The sequence below is a fragment of the Equus caballus genome, chromosome 16 (assembly GCF_041296265.1).
Source record: "Equus caballus isolate H_3958 breed thoroughbred chromosome 16, TB-T2T, whole genome shotgun sequence".
In the NCBI taxonomy this organism is placed as follows: domain Eukaryota; kingdom Metazoa; phylum Chordata; class Mammalia; order Perissodactyla; family Equidae; genus Equus; species Equus caballus.
The window spans coordinates 64,020,357-64,038,623 of NC_091699.1; the positions used below are offsets into that span (position 1 = coordinate 64,020,357).

At 41.2% G+C, this 18,267-nt stretch overlaps 3 long non-coding RNA genes across 8 annotated transcripts in view; 2 read left to right on the forward strand and 1 right to left on the reverse strand.

Moving 5' to 3' along the window:
* Positions 1-18,267, reverse strand: part of LOC111768391 (uncharacterized) — a 74,033-nt gene that overhangs the window by 29,096 nt on the left and 26,670 nt on the right. For 4 of the 6 annotated variants that reach the window (XR_011427003.1, XR_002800734.2, XR_011427002.1 and 1 more), the window contains 2 exons: positions 17,471-17,578; positions 13,373-13,656 (listed from right to left, as the gene is read on the reverse strand). This is a non-coding gene — a long non-coding RNA (uncharacterized lncRNA). Of the gene's footprint in view, positions 1-12,113; positions 12,225-13,372; positions 13,657-14,165; positions 14,709-17,470; positions 17,579-18,267 lie in introns of those variants that run through there. The other 2 variants (XR_002800737.2, XR_002800736.2) reach the window with 2 other exon arrangements.
* LOC111768393 (uncharacterized) lies at positions 1,457-6,941 on the forward strand. Its single transcript, XR_002800738.2, has 4 exons — positions 1,457-1,543; positions 3,717-3,880; positions 4,676-4,772; positions 4,866-6,941. It is a non-coding gene; the product is annotated as an uncharacterized lncRNA (long non-coding RNA).
* The window catches only part of LOC138918068 (uncharacterized), a 104,423-nt gene continuing 104,105 nt past the window's right edge, over positions 17,950-18,267 (forward strand). The window contains exon 1 of the long non-coding RNA XR_011427005.1: positions 17,950-18,036. This is a non-coding gene — a long non-coding RNA (uncharacterized lncRNA). The remainder of the gene's footprint in view (positions 18,037-18,267) is intronic.

Sequence of the window (18,267 nt, forward strand, 5' to 3'; positions counted from 1 at the left end):
GACTGAAAATAGTGCCCAACTCATTTCTACATTTATTTGTCTTATTGTGTGCCGAATGGAGTCAGGTGGGAGGTTTGCTGCTGAGCTTTGATGACTGTGACATGCCGTGCCTGGTGGGAGCTTCTTGGATGGAAAGGTGGGGAGCTGACAACAGTGAGAATCTCCGTGGGCAGCAATAGGAGCTGCCATGTGTTCCAATTACTATTCCACAAATCTTTTAGGTCTTGGCTTCTAAGCCCCGTCCTCGAGGCAGCCTTTTCTGACTCCCCCAAGTTAAATGTCTGTTCTCTATTCTACAGCTCCATGTACATCTCCTTTCACATTGCTCACCACATTTCCAAATATTTGTCTGTCTTTCCTCATAGACTGCAAGCTCCATTAGGGGTGGGAGTTGTGTCCATCTTGTTCATATCTATGCTTCTAGCACTTACCTCTCAATTGTATATGGACTGATTATATGCCCACCATTCTGTTTTGCTTGTAGCACGTGCATCTTAGAAGCTGTCAATTTTTGTGTTGTATAAGGCCATCTTTATAGTGTGGATTTAAGAAAATTTTCCACTCTATCCCTAGGCTTTTCTATCAAGGTCCTTCCAGCTTTCCTTGTTAATAAGCTCAAGCTAATGAAGAGGAACACCTCCTGTTTTGTGAGAAGGATTTATCTAAGACTCATTTATTCGACCAGTTTGTTTATATCTACACCTGCTCGGGGTGGACATGAGGCACTTTGCTACCTGGTAAATTCTGCATCTAAAGTCATTCTACAGCCCACGGATGCTTGGTAAGGACTTGCTGAGTTTAGAAATCAGTGATGAAGGAAGTGGTAATTTGAGTAAAGAAGCTTAAATTTGGGAAAGCACATTTGACCTCCCACATTCAGATCTCGACAAAAAGGTCTCAGATCCACAATAACAGTACTTCTATTTTTATTCATGTTTGCCCATGGAATTAACATTTAGTGGTCTATGGTGGAACAATTTTGGGAACTTTGATTTATGTCTCTTTGGGGCTGAAAGCAAACTAATGAAAATAAACCGTGATAGTCTGCAGATATAGCTAATTGCTTTGAAAGCCTCAGGATCCCTTCACCCTCCTTGACCTGTTGGGGTTAAGTGCCTTTCTCTCTGGGGCCAGGAGGATTCCCTTCCTGCCTGCAAGGCGTTTGTGTGTTTCCAGTCCTCTGGTTCCTGCTCCAAGTCTTTAGGAACCACACAGCTGCCTTCTCCCGTCTGTATTTTACAATTTCTCCTGGTGAATTTTTGGAGAGAAAGCTAAGAGTTAGCATGGGTGGGAAGTAATTATAGTTTTCAATTCTCAGTCTTTATCTCCTTCTAAGCAGGTGAAGAAAGAACTAAGACCTTTCTGGTGGTTAAGGTCGTAAACCTGTGGGTGCTCTCGGAAGCAGCAGGAGAAAGAGCGGCTATAACAACGGAAATGAGCCCCCCCTCACCGCCGTAGGTAATGCCGGGAAGACAAGTGGAGAGGAAGGCAATTGCAGGACTTAAAGGGCATTTGTTGTCATTCACATTTCCCAGGATTTCAGGTAAGCTGAGTGGATTTCATTTCAGACACTATATAATGAAATGCAGAGCTAATTTTAGAAGTTATTATTCGTCAATCAATTAAGTCAGGAAGTTATTTAATATCCCCCAAAACAATTTTCTCGGCTTCCCATCGCAATCACTTTGCTGTGATGAGCGGGCAGGGGAAACTTGACCTTGGAGTGCAGGTCATGATACACGGTGCAGCGTCCATCTGCTTTGCGAGGGGAACGTGTGGCCGGGGCTGTTGCAGCGAGGACGAGGGAACACAACTGACTCTGGGCTTTCCATTTTCTTCCTTTGCTATATTATTTGGCTTTTTAGTTGGAGACGATCAGTTTCTTGCAGATGTGATTTTTATGCCAAAACTCTTTTTTTTATTTTGGTCTCTAGGGACCAGATGACGTCCAACATATTGCTATTTGTGGTAGATTGTGTTATTGTCCTAATTATCAGTTGTCCTTCCCTGAAGCGCCCTGCAGTGCCCATCCTGCTGGAGAATCAAATATAATTGCTCTGCTGAACTCAAGTGTGGCCGTGAGACTTGCTTTGTCCAAAGAAATGTGAGTGAAAGTGACGTGTGAGACTTCCAAGCGCAAGATCTAAGGGCTATTGTGTGGTTCTACCGTAGCTCTTTCCTTCTGCTACCAACCAGGAGGTCACAGATGGAGGCTGCTCCGTCACCTGAGTCCCGGGGTGGAGCTGACCTGGAGAAGCACCATAGCAGATCTGTGATAGACACGTAGCCTGCACAGGAAATAAGCTGCTGAAACTTGGGCTCTGTTTTTACCGTAGCACAACAGCCTATCCTGACTGATACAGTAGTGAAAACTTTTGGAGCTTAGTCAGCGAAAATAATTTTTGTCCCTCTCGCTCTCTGATTTCTTCTCATGGAAAGCAACCCTTATCACCATATGCAAGGATACTTTTCTGGGTCAGTGTGCTGGCTTAGGAAAAAGCTGTGAAGTTGCTTGCTGAAAAATGAGGCTTCGATATAGTAATATACTCCAGTTAATTTCTGGAAAAGAGTTGAACAGAGAGTGCTCCATGAGGGCCAATATCACATCGGTCTTCCTCATTTCCATATCTCTGGTGCTTAGCAAAGTACTTTGCCCGTAAGTGCTGAATAAGTATTTGTTGGATGGATACTAAGTGATTAAAAAAGAAATTGGACATCTCCATTCTTACAGGTGGCATGTAACATTTTGGATGAAAAAAAATTTATGTTTAGGGTTTGAAAAGCATGTTAAGTCAAGTTAAGAACTGAGAGGCCAACATGGGTCTATCGGATTCTGCTAGGACCACACCAGGTGTCACAACCCCTCATGTCACTCGGGCTGACGCTGAAAGAATCAATGAATGAAGCAGGCTGGGTCACTTCAGCACGAAAATAGCCTCCCTCCCCTTTTTCTTGAAATGTGGTTCTCTTAGTCTCTTAGTCTGTCTTTAATTTCCCCACATTGTGATAGAGACGTGTGTGAGAAATATTTTTCTGTCTAACTTGACTATAAGAAAAAGAAAAGCACAGCTATGATGACAGTCACTCACGGGCAGCCTCAGTTTCTAGGGGACACAAGAAGTGGTGACTTGAAGGGCATGTGTTCCAGCAAAAGGAGTCAGGTATTTCTCAGCTCCTGCCGTGTTGGAACACGGGCCCAATTCTCCCAGAGCATCCTAATTTTTAGGAGAAGCTGGCAATCTGGAGTTTGAATTTTCCAATTTTTAAATGTTGGCAACTGAAAATCAACATTAAGTTCGGTGCAGGATACCACTGTTCGGGGCCAACAATGTGTTTTTTCAGGGCAGATTCGGCCCCAGGCCACCAGTTGCAACTTCTGACCTTTGTCTATTTTTTCAGGTCTTGCTTCTGGGAAGAAAGCTCTAGATGTTAAGATTAGATTTGCATAGGTGCGTGTGATTTTTAGAAAACACCTGGAGGAAGGGCTGAAGCCAATTTCCACTGCCCCTCCTCACCTGATCGGCCACGAGGACAGCAGGAGGCTGCTGTGCGTCCTTGTGGAGTCGCTCCTCCGTTTAGGCCAGTGTCCTTTGACCTCGAGTATTTCTAAGATTAAGTTGGAGATTTGGGTTCTAAATTACATAGTCAGAGTGTCCTTGCTGAAATGAAAAGTTTTATTTTTGTTCAAGTGTTTGTTTCTTGTTTCTTTTCCTCAGGTAACATTAGAAAATGTCCAATCTCCTCCAAAGGAAAGCTGAAGGCCTGGATGAAGATGGAAGGGGTTTGGAGTCCCAGGACAAGGGACATTCTAGAAGAGGAGAGAAAGGCCTGTGTACGAGGAGACGTCCTTGCCATTTTCAGCTTTTCTAAGATTGGAGAGGTGTGTGCCACAGCAAAGGCTACTGCTTGAAGATGTCTATGATCTTTGGGATGTACCCAATTTTAAAGTGTAAAGAGGACAAATGTTTTGTTTGTATCCACCCAGCATCACTGCAACAGGTTTCTTCTATTTTGGAAATTTCCCTCATTTTAATGTAGGAGTAACCCTTGATTCCTCTCCTTTTTTTTTTATTCTCGCTTTTTCGGTGAGGAAGATTGGCCCTGAGCTAAAATCTGTTGCCAATCTTTCTCTTTTTTTTTTCCCTCCCCAAAGTCCCAGTACATAGTTGTATATCCAAGTGGTAGATCATTATAGTTCTCCTATGTGGGATGACACCATAGCATGGCTTGATGAGCGGTGCTAGGTCTGTGCCGAAGATCCAAACTGGTAAACCCCTGGCCACTGAAGTGGAGCGTGCAAACTTAACCACTCGGCCATGGGGCCAGCCTCCTTTTTAAATCCTGCCTCCTGAAGGTTGAAAGTAGGTCTCATGTTCTCAGCCTCTCACCTTCCTGGTTCATCTTACAGCTGGTGCCCAGGCCAGTGACCAAAGCTCTGGGTGATGGGTTTCTTCTGTTTGTCCCTCTAGATCCACTCTGCACCCTTCTCTACCTGTCCTGTCCCCCAGGAGGCTGAGCTGTATCTCCAAGTTTCCTTGCCTCCGGCTTCTGGTTGGGTTTAGCCAGTGAGAGGCAATAGCAGGAGACTGGAGAGTGGAAGGAGAGAGTAGTGGGACGTTGATGCCCCCAGCTCCATCTATGCCAGGAAGTGTTCTGACCTTCACTACTTTTCCAGGAATACAGTGTAGAGATAGTAGAGCGTCATAGAGATAACGGATGACCTTGCCAACCCGGTGGAAAAATACAGATGAGAAACTTCACACCGAGACCAGGTGGGTGAATATGGTGGAGAGAAAGTCAACATCTTGTGGGATGATAACAGTGATCTTATTGCTGCTCGCTCATGGCTATTGTGTTATTTGCAGTCTGGCCTACCAACTAGTGGTAATAAAAGTACCACCAGCTGTGACACCTGCAAGCGATGGAGAAAAGCTCAGCACAATTTTGGTACATGAAAGCCACTCTCAATAAATTCCCCCAAAGCTCTGAAACAAAACAAAACAGACAACTGTTTATTATCTGCCATCTCCCCTGACTGCCACAGGAATAGCTCCTTCCCCTTGGCCCTTCAGATCCAGCTGCAGTGATGGTTTCCCCCTGTTGCTAGTCCTTGGGTGCATCACCGTCCCTTCCCACATCACTGTAAACAGTCCTCTTAATAAACACCCTTCTGAGTGTGCCATCTCTTTCCTGCCTGGACCCCCAGTGATTCAGTCAAGCATGTCTTTGCCAAACTTTGACCCAAAAGCTGGTGACAGAAGAGGGCTAGGATGGTGTGATGGTTAATTTTATGTGTTGACTTGGCTGGGCTACAGTACCCAGATATTTGGTCAAACATTATTCTGGAGTTTCTGTGAGGGTGCTTGTGGATGAGATTAACATTTAAATCAGTGGACTTTGAATAAAGTAGATTTCTTTCTCCAATGTGGATGGGCCTCATCCAATCAGTTGAAGGCCTGAATAGGATGAACGACTGACCTCCTGCAAGCAACAGAGAATTCTGCCAGCAGGCTGATTGCCCTTGGACTTCAACTGCAACTCTTTCCTGCTAGCTTACCCCATCAGATTTTGGACTTACCAAGCCTCCACAGCAATGTGAGCCAACTTCTTAAAAAAAGTCTCTCTCTCAAATACACATGCTTCTTCTTGGTTCTGTTTTGCTGGAGAACCCTGACTAACACAGATGGTGAACTTGCCCTCTTTCTTTGGAGGTTAAGGCTGTGAGGTAGAATTTCTGGAATGGATGTGGCAGTGGTTCAAACCGCATAATTGTTGCCTGGTGGCAGTGTTGGTGGCAGAACTAATCAGACTAGTTCTGCAATGTGGATTTGGGAACTCTTTCCGGGAGCTCATCTCAAGCCCATTTCTCCAGCCCTCCAAAGGATTTTGTGACCTGCTTAACATCCTTTGAATATTCTCCTTTTGCTTATTCAATTAGAGCCAAGCTTCTGTTGCTTACAACCATTAACCCTAACAGAAGCATGGACGAAGTACAATTGGAGAAAGGTCAGGTTGAGAAAAAGAAAAAGGTTTGTTTTTGTTTGTTGACTTAAAGAATAATTATCAAATATAGTTTCATGGTATTAAAGTAATTCATTTTTCTTTCAATAAGCGATAAATATACAGTCATTCAGCTGTACTATTATATCTTTCTTTGGAATGTAATGTATTTTTCCAGATGGGCAAAAACTACTCAAGTACATTGTTATCATTCTCTCATTTAACTTTACTTTGAATGTCCCTGTGATTTTGATTCAGCATGAAGAAGCAAATGTCATTGTGTTGGCAAGAGGCTGTGTTCTGAGAGGGTGTGTGCTTGTTGGTCTGTGTCCCTTTTTCTCCTCTTTATATAAATATAAAGTTAAGCTTGCAGTTTCTGTGATGTTTGCGGAAGGATTAATTTCTACAAAACAGAAGATTTTAAAGCCTGCCTAAGGAATAGTCCTACTTGCTGGATAATGCAACCGAAATTTTTTATTTCTGATGTCATAATGTTTTAAATTTTTGGCTCTCATGGGAATGCATGAAAGGTGGAAATTTGGGAGAAAAGGCTGGTTTTCCTCTTGTTATGTGGATTAATAAGCCAGTGGCTCTACCCTTAAATTGAGCATCTTTTATATGATATCCCTCTGAGTGTAACAATTTTTTTTTAATATATAGACTTTATTTTTTTTAAGAGTTCACAGCAAAATTGAGTGAAAAGTACAGAGAGTTCCCAGATATCCTCTGCTCCCACACAGGCACAGCTTCCCCGACTATCAACATCCTCCACAGAGCGGTACATTTGTTACAATTGATAAACCAACATTGACACACCATTATCACCAAAGACTATAGTTTATATGAGTATTGGATGTTGTATGGGTTTTGAGAAATGTATAAGGACACGTGTCTTCTATTATAGTATCATACTGAATAATTTCACTGTCCTAAAAATCCTCTATTCTCTGACTATTCATTCTTCGCTCCCCCTAAACCCCTGGTAATCACCAATCTTTATACTGTCTCCATAGTTTTACCTTTTCCAGAATGTCACATAGTTGGAAATCATACAGTATGTAGCCTTTCAGATTGGCTTCTTTCACTTAGTAATATGCCTTTAACTTTCCTCCATGTCTTTTCATGGTGTGATAGCTCATTTCTTTTTAGCACTGAATAATATTATGTTGGACAGATGTACCATAGTTTATTTATCCATTCACTTATTGAAAGACATCAATTTAAAACAATTTTTTTAAGAAGATGGCACAGGGTCCATGTTTAATTTTTTTTTTTTTGGTGAGATAGATTGACCCTGAGCTGACATCTGTTGCCAATCCTCCTCTTTTTGCTTGAGCAAGATTGTTCCTGAGCTAACATCTGTGCCATTCTTCCCCTACTTTGTATGTGGGATGGCGCCACAGATGGCTTGATGAATGGTGTATAGGTCCACGCCCAGGATCTGAACCCACGAACATTGGCCCACCAAAGTGGAGCATGTGAACTTAACCACTACACCACTTGGCAGGCCCCTCCATGTTTAATTTTAACAGCTGTATATATCATGTTGAGGCTAAAGAGCAGTTAAGAGCAGGAGAGGAGCACAAGCAAATGCACAAACTAAAACTTCTGTTTCCTTTTCTCATTTGTACCACATGACAACCTATTTGTCTTTGCTGCTCCCCAAGGCACACATTTCTGAATAAATTCTGCTCCAATTGTATTAATGAGAACTCTATTTTCTGCCCATGCAGCACATGCAGATACCACATATGGGGACCCTATCCCATCTATTATTCTAGCCAATATCTAGTAGGAAAATAGAAATCTTTCTAGATATTCCAAAAAGAGAGATTTAATGCATAGAGTTGGTTGTAAAAGTTTTGGAATGGCTGGAGAAGCAACAGAAGGAAGATGATGTTGCCTAGAAGTCAAGAAGCTGCTCCCAGCAAAAAACACTGTCTGGAGATACAGAGCAAACATCAACCATATTCAGAGAGAGCATAAATTTTGGATTTGTCATACCAGGAATTTAAAATAGCTACAATAAATATGGTAAGGACACTAATGGAAAAAGTGGACAACATGCAAGAACAGATGGATAATGTAAGCAGAGAGATAGAAATGTTAAGAAAGCATCAAAACAAAATGCTAGAAATAAATAACATGTTAACAGAAGTGAAGAATGTCTTTGATGGGCTCACAGTACACTGGATATAGCTGAAGGAAGAAAATCAATGAGCTTGGGGATATGTCAATAGAAACTTCCCAAACTAAAAAGTAAAGAGAAAAAAGAAAAAAAATGGAATAGAATATCCACATACCATGGAACAATTACAAAAAGTGTAACACAGAAGAAATGAGAAAACCAGAAGGAAAAGAGGGAAAGAAATGGAAGAAATATTTGAAACAACAATGACTGAGAATTTTCCCAAATTAATGTCAGACACCAAACCACAGATCAAGGAAGTTAAGAGAACAACAAGCAGGATAAATGCCAGAATAACTGCATCTAGGCATATCATTGTCAGACTACAGAAAATCAAGATCAATAATGACTGAAAATATTACAAAATTAATGACAGACATGAACCACAGGTCCAGGAAGCTTAGAGAATATCAACCAGGATAAATACTAAAACAACCTACCTGTTATTATCAAACTGCAGAATATCAAAGACAAAATCTTGAAAGAAGCCAGAAGAAGAAACCCATCTTAGCTATAGAGAAACAAGGACAAGAAGTACATCAGACTTCTCATCAGAAACAATGCAAGCAAGAAGAAGGTGGAGTGAAATATTTGAAGGATTGAAAGAAAAAAGCCATCCACCTACAATTTTGTATCCGGTGAAATTACTCTTGAACAGTGAGGGAGAAATAAAGACTTTTCAGACAAACAAAAATTGAGGGAACTGGTTGCTAGTAAACCTGCTTGGTAAGAAATGTTAACAAGAATGTTTAGAGAGAAGGAAATTATATAGGTCAGAAACTTGGCTTCACATAAAGAAAGGAAGAGTGTTACAGAAGAAATTATGAAGGTGAAATAAAATCTTTAATTTTTCTTACTGTTAATTGATATAACAGATAACAGTTTGGTCAAAGTAATTATAGCAATAATATAGTGGATGATTATAGTTATGAATAAGTGAAATGAATGGCAGCAGTGTTACGAGGCTGGGAGGAAGGAATTGGGAATACTCTAAGATACTTGCACTACTTGTGAAGTGGTATAGTGTTATTTGAATGTGAACTTGGATTAGTTGCAATTACATATTGCAAACTTGAGGGCAATAACTAAAAATTTAAAAAAAGAAATTTAATATCCTAAGACAGGAGAGAAATTAGAATCATATAAAATGCTCAATTAAAACCAGAGAAAGCAGAAAAAGAAAGAAAAGAATAAACAAAAAAGAAACAAACAACAAAGGTAACAAATTAAGTTACAAATTAATGTGTAACAAAAGTTACAAATATGGTACATATTAATCCAACTATATTAATAATCACTTTAAACGTGAACGGTCTAAATATACCAATTAGAACACAGAGATTGTCAGAGTGGATCAAAAAAAACCCCAAGACCCAACTCTATGTTATATACAAACAATCACTTTAAATATAAAGATACAGATAGATTAAAAATAAAGAGACAGAGAAAGCTATACCATGTTAGAAAGCTGGTAAGCTATATTATTTCAGACAAAGCAGACTTCAAAGCAAGGAAAACAATCAGGGATAGATAGAGGCATTACACAGTGATGAAGGGGTCAATTCTCCAAGACGTAACAATCCTTGATGTGTATGTGCCTAGCAACAGTGTCAAAATAAGTGAGGTAAAAACTGCAAGGAGAAATAGACAAATCCAATTATAGTGGGAGACTTCAACACTCCTCACTCACTTAAAAACGTAAACAGTATATCAGTAAGGGTGTAGAAGACCTAGATTACATCATCAACAACTTGAGCTAATTGACATTTATAAAACACTTCAAACACTTTACCCAATAACAGCAGAATACACATTCATTTTAGGGGCACATGGACCATTCACCATGATAGGCCATAAAACAAACTTCATAAAACAAACTTTAGCAAATTTAAAAGAATTGAAATAATTCAAAGTATAGTCATGCGTCATTTAATGATGGAAATACATTCTGAGAAACGCATTGTTACGCAATTTTGTTGTTGTATGAACATCATAGAATGTACTTACACAAACCTAGATGGTACAGCCTACTACACACCTAGGCTATATGGTACTAATCTTGTGAGACCACCGTTGTATATGTGATTTGTCATTGACTGAAATGTCATTATGTGGTCCATGACTGTATGAACTCTGACCTTACTGGAATTAAACCAGAAACAATAACAGCAGATATTTGAAAAATCCACCAGTATTTGGAAATGAAGCACATACTTTCAAGTAATCTATGGGTCAAAGCAGAAATCTCAAGGTAAATTAGAAAATATTTTGGATATTCAATGAAAATGAAAATACAATGTATCAGAATTGGTGGGATGCAGCTAAAGCAGTGTTTAGATGAAAAATTGTGGCATTAAATGCAAATATTAAAAAAAGAAGAAAGGTCTCAAATAATGTTATCTAAACTTCCACCTCAAGTAACTAGTAAAAGAAAAGCAAAATAAATTCAAAGCAAGCTGAAGAATGGAAATAATAATGATAAAAGCAGAAAACAAGTTGAAAAAAAAAATAAGAGAAAAATCAATGAAGCAAAAAGATGATTCTTTGAAAAGATCAATAAAATTTATATACCTACAACTGTACTGTGTAGGAAAAAAGAAAGAAGACGCAAAATACCAATGTCAGGAATGAACAGGGATATCATCAGCGACTATGTAGATTTTGAAAGAATAAGGGTAAACTATGAACAACTCTAAGTACATAAATTGAGTAACATAGATGACATGGACCAATTCCTTGAAAGAAAACAATTTACCAAAACTCGTCTAAGAAGAAATAGATCATCTGAATAGTCCTATAATTTACAGAAATTCAATTCATATTTAGAAACCCTCAAAAAAAGAAAACTCCAGTTCCAAAAGACTCTACTGGTGAATTCTGCCAAACATTTCCTGAAGAAATAACACCGTTTCTACAAAATGTCTTCCAGAAAATAGACAAAGAGGGAACACTTACAAACTCATTTTATGAGGCTAGCATTACTTTGATACAAAACCAGACAAAGAGAGTACAAGAAAAGAAAACAGATCAATAACCTTCATGATACAGATGTAAAAATCTTTGGCAAAATATTAGCAAATTGAAGCCAGCAATACTTATATGAAAAGAATAACGCATCACAACCAAGTGGGGTTTATCCTGAGAACAGTAGGGCTGGTTTAGTATTCAAAAATCAATCAATATAATCTACCATATTAACATGCCAAAGAAGAAAAATGTTTTGAATTGACTCGGAAATTTTTCTAGCCTGGGCGGGCTCCCTCATGTGTTTGTAATCGGCTGTGTGTTGGGCAGGCAGTTCTGTTGATCTTTGGTGCTTGAGGGTCAGCTATTTGCTGTTGGAGGGTCTGTGATAACCTTGGCTGGGATGGCTAGAATGACTGCTCTCTTCCGTGTGGTCTCTCATTCTCCGACAGGCTTGCTTTTGTGGTGGTAGTAAGGATCCAAAAAAAAGCACAGAGTTGTGCACCTCTTGAGACCCAGACTTGGAACTATCACTTCCATTGCATCTTACTGTCAAGGGAAGTGACAAGGCCAGCCCAGATTCAAAAGGTGTGGAAATGGATATACTCTTTGACTGGAGAACCTACAAAATCACATTGCAAAGGGGCATGCATACAGGGAGAGAATTTGGTCTGTTTTTGGCAATCAATATACATAAAGAGATTCATTTAGATATTTCCAAGGAATGGGGGTTTGTTATAAAACGCACATTTCTAGATATTGTAGCATAGAATTAGATGTGGATACTCTATTTCTCTCTCTCTGTCCTGCTAATTGATGTGTCTCTCTCTTTCTGTCACATCTATCTAGACCTCCAGGACTAATTTCTGAGTGAGGATTTGTTGGGTCACTTCCATCATGGACCATCCACCAAAGTGTAGATTGACCACTGAGTCCAACCCATATTCCCTCATTTACTCACCATTCCAGGAACTGCCAGCATTGTGCTACTCTAGGTATCTGCAGTTCTCTGCCTGAGGGCTTTCTCTTGACCCAAGCTTGTGAGGCAGTCTTGCAGTGCTGAGGAATCGTCCTGAATCAATGGCAGGTGGGAATTGGTGGGTGAGGCAGATTGTTTTATTGATGATACCAATTCTTTGATCCTCTCTGAATCCATGCCCCTTGCCCTAAGACTTTGCAGCTTCTCTCACTAAAGAGGTGGCATCTTTTTCCCCCACTTGAGTCTGAGCTTCATGTATTTTCATTGGTCTATATGTTAGCAGACTTGCTACAAACAGAGGCTTGAGAAAGTCTTTGTGCATTTCTGCTTTCTCTCCTATTCCTCTGTGATTGCCATGAGAACGTGGCCAGGTTAGCCTGTTAGGGAATGAGGTATATGGAGCAGCCAAGGCCTTTGTAGAACAGCTGATAGTCAGATGACCCCTGGGCATGTAAGAGGGAGCCCAGCTACTATCAGCAGAGCCATCTAGCCAACCCACAGCTGGACTGCAGATGCTTGAACGAGCTTAGCTGAGATCAGAAGAACCTGCCCAGCTGACCTGCAGACTCATGAGCAGAATGAATGGCTGTTATTTTAAGCTACTAAGTTCTCCTTGAACTACCAGCCTGGAGCCTGAGGGATTCAGGCAGGAAAGGTTAGGTTCTTGACTTTGGCAAGAGATAGATTCAAGCATTAGGCATTTGTGAGAAGAGAGATTTTTCTAAATCCTTTAGTTCTTTGTGTAGCATAGCAAAGGCCAGTCTTCCTAGGGTTTCTCTTATTTAGTAAAGAAAGAAATATTTATCTTCATTAAGGCTTGACCTTGTGGCTGGAGTTGGGAAGAAGGAGAATATGAGACAAAAGAAAGACTGTCCCTTCCAATGAGATGTTTTAAGGGCAAAGAGGAGGCAGACAGAGAAAGAAACACCGAGGCAGAAAAGGGAATTGTAGGACATGTGGGTCTTGATATTCTCTCTCGTGAAAATGGGTACACCATTAAGGGAGACTGTGTAGGTCTGAGGACACCACTCTGTCATTGCCAAGGACACTTGAATCGCCTACTCCTTACATCCAAATGCCATTTTGAAAAGGAATGTTTGTGCATATGTGTGTTGAGTGTGTATGTATGTGGGGTTGAAGAATGCCAAAAATAAGAGAGACTGAGAAGGGTAGTGGTTATTTCTGGGGGGGGGGGGGGGGGGGGGAGCAGAGGTTGTGTTCAAGAAAGGACTCATGAGAGATTTCTGGAGTAATGGCAGTTTTTTATTTCTTGACAGGGTGGTTTTTGTAAGAGGTGTTCACGGCCATCTTTAGCATGCTCTTATGGATACAAGATGGCTGCTACATCTCATACAGCATGTCTGTGCTCCAGACAAGATAAAGCTGAATCTTTAAAGTGCTTTCCTGGAGGCCATAGCTGGCAAATACCATTTATATCTCATTGACCAGGACTGAATCACATGGCCACATCTAGTTGCAAGGGAATATACAGAGGTTATTATTTTTAAGCGGACGGATTGTCAACCTAAAAAAAAAAAAAAAAAAAAAAATCAGGTTTCCTTTAGCCAGGAAAAAGGAGTAAAGAGATTTTGGGTAGGTATATAAGTTAGGGTAAAGCTAGCTGTTTTAACAAGGAAACTTCAAAATTTCAATGGCTTAACACAAAAAAACTTTTTTACAGGAGACTAAAAGTCCAATGTGGGTGTTCCCGGTCAGAGGGCAGCTTTCCGTCTTGTTGATCTGTCATGTTCTAGGGCAATGAAATCTTCCTTATCTATTAGGCAGATGGGAAGAGAAGGTAGAGAAAGTACACAGTGTCTTCACCACTGTGGCCTAGAAATGACACACATCACTTCTGCTCACATTCTATTGGTGAGAATGGGTCACATGGCTCCAATCTAGAAAGAAGTGGTTCTGGGAAGTGTACTTCCTGCTGGGGCATCTGCTTCCACTAATAACTCTGTATCTGGAAAAGAACACCAAACTTTTTCACAGTCTATTTTTTTATTTATCTATCCTCAGTAGACTGAATAATTGTTTTCTGGAAACTTTTTATTAGAGTATAGTATACAGTCAGAAAAGTGCATATGTCATAAATGTACTGCCCAATGCATTTTCACAAACTTAGTACACCTGTGTGACCAGCTCCAGCTCCGGAAACAGAACATAACTGGCAACGCAGAAGCCCCTGCGGGGAGGACACGTTTTTGATGCATAGTTAGCTGTTGCCATAGTAGACAATTAGTGGTCTCTGCCACAGTCACTAACAGCAGGAAATTCATATTTTCAGTTTATCGATGTTGCTTATTAAGTGTCATATCCATCACCGGTGCAGTTTGCTTGTTGAGATCTGATAAGAGTTTCAGTGAACAGCTCCATGCGTGACCAGCCACGGGTCAGGGCACTGCTGGGTCCTGATTGGCTGAATTTCCTGTGGTCTGTTGCATATTCACAAGGATGTAGGTAATGGAAATCACGCTTGCAGATGAACAAAGCTGTGAATATTTCCAGCTTCGTTTAGTTCATGAGAGTGTTTTTGGTTCTAAGTAACTACTGGTGATGTTGAGTTTATGGATCCTACAAAAGAAATGCCCCAAACAAAACACTTCTCTTAAAATATAGCTGAAATTCTGGGTACATTTGTATTGTAGAGTTTATATAAATATGAATGGGGCAGGCAAGTAGGAGCTAGTCAAGTGTTTCACATGCCTGTCTTAGTCTGGTAGGGGATTTATTATGGTTTAGTTTTAAGGCATAGTTTTAACAAGATGCTCCCTCATGCAGTGTTGGGTGGGCACCATTTCTTTTGCTTTTGGTGGAGTAGCTTTTGAGCACATGTATGCCAGACACCATGCCAAGTCCTGTCACAGCTGTGATGAGGTTGGCACAGCGTAGTGATTATGAGCATCAGCTTTGACGAAAGAAAGATCTGGGTTGAAAACTGGCTTTGCCACTTTTTAACTACTCACACTTGAACAAATGATGTCATCGCTCCCAGCTTCCTTCCCTCTCCTAGGATGGTTGTGAGACAGTGCAGACTATATTTAGCATATTAAATGTCCGATGAGATGTTTTTGCAGCCCAGACATTGGCTAGGGTTACACTAGATACTGCTTTTTAATAGTTGGGTGAAATTAGCCTGAACTCTGTTCAATAGTTTGTGAAAAGAACAATGCCCCATCTAATGAACTCTGGCTCTCCCATACTTGCCATCCTGTGCATGCGTACCATCCTACACACGCCATCTCATGCGTGCACTCCATGTAGGCTCTCCCACGCACTTCACCCCAAAGCTTTAGTGTGGTGGGCCATGCTAAAGGTTTGAGAGGCAGAGACATTTTCGTTTCATTAATAGAGACAGCTAAAAGTTTAATATTAGGCATCCTGGTACTTGGAAAAAGCTTTTGCCCACTTCTGCACCTCAGGTTCCAGCTGCTATCAAAACTGCTTGGCAAGGCCACTGGCACGGTTGTGTAGTTTGTGCACTGCACAAAAGAATCTAACCGAGGAAGATAAGTGAGGGTAAAATCCAATTGTGAGCCTTACTGAGGGACTGTGTTTACCCAGAGGTGGTCCGTTTCTCTAATTAGTCTACTAAGATGAGACAAATATATGAGTCACACAGGGGCCATGTTGCTTGGTCATTTGATTCTCTTCTATCCACTTCTTCTCCTTTCTGTTCTTTATATCCAAGAAGTAGTAAAACAAATTCCTTCTATAAGTTCATATTCCTTTAGCCCAAACCCTTGGGGCCACACATTTGTTTTCTGAATTCAGAAATATTCAGAATGTACAAAGGTACACATACCCTGTATTATGTAACACCTCCAGCAGAGTCTGCGAAAGCACTCTGTAATTAAACACATTAATATTTTCCTGGCAAAATGCATGAATATTCACACTAAGTGGGATGAATAAAGACTACAAATAGTCAAGTCTTGCCACCAAGTGAGTTCAAGTTAGGTCAGGTTTTGCTGCCATTGATTTTTGAAAGAACTTTCAGTTTTCAGGGTCTTTTGGGTTTCAGAACAAAGAATTATGGACCTATATTTTCTTTCTTTCTTTTTTTTTTGCTGAGGAAGATTAACCATGAGCTAACATCCATTGCCAATCATCTTCTTTTTTAACTTGAGAAAGATTAAACCTGAGCTAACATCTGTGCCAATCTTCCTCTATTTCGTTTGTGGGATGCTGCCACAACATGGCTGATGAGTGGTGTAGGTGTGTTCCTGGGATCCCAACTGGTGAACCTGGGCCACTGAAGCAGAGTGTGCCAAACTTAACCACTATGCCAGGGGGTCAGCCCCTGGACCTATATTTTCTTATGCAGTGCCTTTGGGGTCTCTCCAGTTCCTACACACAAACTCAGCTCAGAGTCATCTTCTGTCTATTCACAACTGTGTTGTAGATTTAAAATGAACTCCTGTTATAGTCTGCTTGGCTAGATTAGGTTTTCAGACTGGTGAGTCCCAAACTTGACTGCTCATTAGAATCATCTGAGGAGCTTTAAAATATTCTAGTGCCCAGGGGCCAGCCGGTGGTGCAGTGGTTAAGTGCGCACGTTCTGCTTTGGCTGCCCAGGGGTCACTGGTTCAGATCCTGCGTGCGGACATGGCACTGCTTGACAAGCCGTGCTGTGGCAGGTGTCCCACATATAAAGTAGAGGAAGATGGGCATGGATGTTAGCTCAGGGCCAGCTTTCCTCAGCAAAAAGAGGAGGATTGGTGGCAGATGTTAACTCAGGGCTAATCTTCCTCAAAAAAAAAAAAAATTCTAGTGCCCAGGTTGCAACCCAGACCAATGAAATCAGAATGTCTGGGGGTGGGAGTCACTTTTTAAAGATCGCTGGGTGATTCCAATGTGAAGCAAAGTCTGGGAGCATCTGGCTTTTGTGAAAAGGGGAAATCCTTTGTAGGGATGCTGGGGTATGTCTCCTAATCACTGAGAGGGCTAAGCTGAGGCTGGAACAGAAGACTCAAAAACCATCTCTTGCATCTGGCCTGCAGTCTGGAGGGAGTGAGCAGTTGGATGGGGCCACCAGAAGCCTGCTGCCCTGAGGCAGGATGCCTGGGCCCTGTGGTGGGACAATAGGTCACAGTAACAAATCTGGCCTGGGACAGTCCAACATAAGACTCTGATGGCTAAGTGGAATCAACCAGGAGAACATACTGAATCTCCTTGGCTCTCTGGCTTCCATTCTGTTTCAAGGGCGTTTCAGTTTCTGACCACTGAGGTTCATCTCTTATTATCTTCTGTGCTAGGACCCTCTGGCCTGGAAGATGGAATTGGGCTTCCCTGTCTTACTCTTGCTACTCCCTATTATCAGGGTTTATACCCACCCTTGTTCCACTTTAGATTCCTTATGCTACTCTTCCCACTTGATCCGATTTCATCTCCTGGGTCTTCACTCTGGCGTTGTCCATTTGGCTGGCATCCTAGAAGACCCCCTGAAAGTTAGAAAGCAGACGGTGTACAAATGGTCAAAATCATCTAAGATGCTGAAAGCCAGACCAGCAGTTTGGGGTGAGGGAACCTCAAGATATGTAGTGCAAAGAGAAGCTAGGGAAGAGATGTATGATATAGTTTGAACTGTTGTTCAGCAAATATTCACTTCCCCCTCCCTCATTTTCCCACCCTGTCGATGTTGGGCTTGGCTGTGTGACTTTGTTTGGTCAGTAGAATGTTAGCAGATGTGATATGAACAGAGACTTAAATGTACTTGTGGTATTGGGCATGCTCTCTTAGGCTCCAATGATTCACTATGAGAAAAGAATGTCTGGATATCTGCTGCCTTGTCAGCCTGGGGCTTAGAATGAAGAAGCACGTGGAGCAGAGCTGAGCCCAACCTACAGCTTAGAGCCGAGCCAGACAACCAGAAGCAGAAAGTGAACCATCCCAGAGAACTGTGAGTGAGAAAAATACGTGTTTGTTGTTGTAGCCATTGAGTTTTGGGGTCCTTTGCTATGTGGCATCATTGTGGCAATAGCTGATTAATACTGAGAGAAATTAGGGGAGCATTCAAAGGTCATTAGAGTCATTCAAAGGCCTCAGCAAGGAAATCTCTCTGCATTTCCGTCTGGGCTTAGGGCCAGTCCTAGAGTATAACTAGCCTAGAGCTGGCAGGGAAGAGCCGATG